Here is a 3,291-nt window from a genome sequence, read left to right on the forward strand (position 1 = left end):
TTGAAATGAATGGCTAGAAGGCTAAAACTTGTAGTCCTGAATATTCAGTTCTCCAGGGAGAGATTTGCAAAACCAAATCCCAGGGTCTTATGCCAGACCTATGGAACCAAGTGGATCTGGGTATTTCAAAAGCTGCTCCAGGTTGTCTTTTGAAGCTTGTTGAGAGATAAAACCAAAAGCCCTCTGTGTTTTGGGTAATCTCTTCTCCCATTTTGAGTTCTAAGAAATGGTTCATCTTAAAGGACTCCCATGCTCTAGACTATTCCAAGATAAGACCCATGCTTTCTTCAGTGACTCAGGTAAGACCTTCTCCCCTCTGAAACTCCAGACTGCTTCCTTTTCCTTGGTTGTCAAGGAGTGTTCTCCCTATCTTGGTCCATTTTCTGCCTCTGTGACAGAGTACTGGAGATTGGGAAATGTATCAAGAGCTGAGAGTTGTTTGGGTCTTGGCTCTGGAGAGAGAGGGACCAAACTGACTTTTATAACCAATCTACTTTTGCAATATTGACCCCACTCCTGGGACAACACCATGAATCCATCCATGAAGACAGAGTCCTGCTTGTCAACACGTTTGCATTAGGGATTTAGTTTCCAACACGTGAAGTTCAGGGTGCACATTCAAAGAATTGTACTTACAATTCTAAAGTCTGACACCATCGTCTGTTTGTCTCTCATGTTTCACTTATCCACTCTTCCTGGTGATTCTTTTTCTGTCATTAAGCATTTCACTGCGAGAGATCTGCTTCTCATAATCTATCAGAAATCCGGCTGACAGGTGGACAAGTGTGCACTTACACTTAATGCCTTTAAATTGTGTACTTAAAAGTGGTACAATTTATATGTATTTTGTTTTCATGAAGAAACCCAACTGACAGAGAAATACAAAGGAAATTATTCTAGTCAATACAATTATAGCCCCTACTACAGTCTATGGGTTAGGGATGGAGAATTGGGTGGAACCTAGGATAGGAAATGACTAAGACCTGCTTCCTGCGGTCCAGGAGCTCCCAGCCTTGCTAAGGAGACAAACACATAATCTGCTAATTGAGATCCAGAATTTCAGTGACACACATGCTAATAGATATGTGCACACCTGATTTGAGTCAGGCTGTGAAGGACCTCAAATGCCACATTAATAAGTTTGGATTGTATCTTATAGTAATTGGGGGTCATGGGTTATGCCATTTTTTTTTCCCCCCAAACACAGAGTGAGAAACTATGCTACTGTCTACTGCTTTGCTACTCAAATGTCAAGCTGGGGCTGGGCCACGTGGAAGCCAAGAGCTGGTAACTCCATTCAGGTCTCTTATGGCAGTGGCAGGGACCAACCTCTTGAACCATTACTCCTACCTCTCAGGGTATGTATGCATCAGCGGCAAGCTGAATGGGAAGTAGAGTCAGGACTCCATCCAGGCACTCCAATACGGGATGTGGGTATTCCATCAGTCAGTGTAAACACCGCCACGCATGTTGATCCTTCTGAATGTTGTCAGAACAGGCTGTAACACGAATAGATTCATTACAGTGCCTTGTTTCTTGTCACATGCATCTGCTTTGTGTGGAGTGTGTAAGAAACCAATGGCTGTGACAATTTTAATTTTATAAAGCCGATTCCTATGAAACCTGAAGCCATTCGTATTTAGATCTTTTACTACATATATTTTCTTTCCAGGAGAGAAACAATGTGATTACTCTGATCAAGCCGCTTGGGAAGACATAAACACAGATCTGGCATCTGTAAGGAATGTTCTAGAACTCAGAGAGCAGCATCTACGTGAGAAAGCAGGGACACCCTTAAACAGGTGGAGGAAGGGAGTCTCTGAGAGTCAGGCCAAGGGTGGATCAGGGTTAGATGGCAGAGGTCTTTGGGAGTCCAGCTGAAGGGCCTGAACCTCCTCCCAGGGGTGACAGCAAGCCTGCAAAGCCCTGTTAATAACAACAATGTTGTAACAGTGCTTCCCTACACACCCCACACTGTTGTCAGAAGCTTAACAAGATTGACCCAGTTATAACTTGCCACCAGCCGTGGTTGAACTTTGGTGAACATGTGTAAGAAACTGATCAGCAACACACATGTTGTGGTGTGAACAGCAAAGCAAGGGATGGAAATTTGGGCTCCTTCCATACTTTTGCACTCATCATGGTTTGTCTTATGGCCCAGACTATCACGGGAAATGTTTCCTTTGCAAGAGGAGATTGTCTCCCGTTGTCATTGGGTGGAGTTCCTATGAAATTGGCTGCTAGTACTGCTTGAGGATTTATAAATTCAATCATTTCCCAGCTACTGTAATTATTCAATTGTCTATTTCTCTCTCTCTTTTGTTTTTAATTGGAAAGGTATATCAGATTTACGGAGAGAAGAAGAGACAACAAGAAAGATCTTTCATCTGCTGATTTACTCTCCAAATGGCCTCAATAGCTGGAGCTGAGCTAACCTGAAGCCAGGAGCTTTTTCCAGGTCTCCCACGTGGGTGCAGGGTCCCAAGGCCTTTGGCTGTCCTCAATTGCTTTCCCAGGCCACAAAAGGAGCTGGATGGGAAGCGGAGCAGCCAGGACACCAACTGGCATCCATATGGGATACACTGGCACTTGTAAGGTGAGAGTTAGCCACTTGGCCATTGCACCAGGCCCCTCTTTTCAGTTCTGAATCCTGCAGACTGATAGCTCGGCAAAGACAAGGAGGTATGGGCCCGGCCCGATGGCGCAGTGGCTAAGTCCTCACCCTGCACGCCCAGGATCCCATATGGGCGCCGGTTCTATCCCAGCAGCCCCGCTTCCCTTCCAGCTCCCTGCCTGTGGCCCGGGAAAGCAGTCGAGGACGGCCCAGGGTTTTGGGACCCTGCACCCGCGTGGGAGACCCGGAAGAGGCTCCTGGCTTCGGATCGGCATAGCATTGGCCGTTGCACTCACTTGGGGAGTGAATCATCGGATGGAAGATCTTCCTCTCTGTCTCTCCTCTCTGTATATCCGCCTTTCCAATAAAAATAAAAAAATAAATCTTTAAAAAAAGAAAGACAAGGAGGTATTATGATAGAGAAGATGGAACGTTTGCTTGGGAATGGAAGAAACGCTCTATCTCTTTAAATTTACTCTACAAGGGAGGAACAGCAAGCTCCGAGCAGCTCAGGACAAATGCAAATAAGGAAGAGTGGTCATTCGCCACGCCCCTCTCCTTGGTTGGCACGGCAACTGATACACAAGCCAGCCAATCGGTGAGAAGCTCACCTGTCGGGGCGGGAGCTCGATGAGAACCAATGGGACTCTGGGTAAGTGATTCTACGGGCCAATGGG

This window comes from Ochotona curzoniae, unplaced genomic scaffold (genome assembly GCF_017591425.1).
Source record: "Ochotona curzoniae isolate NIBS_2020 unplaced genomic scaffold, NIBS_Ocur_1.0 contig_883, whole genome shotgun sequence".
Taxonomy (NCBI): Eukaryota; Metazoa; Chordata; class Mammalia; order Lagomorpha; family Ochotonidae; genus Ochotona; species Ochotona curzoniae.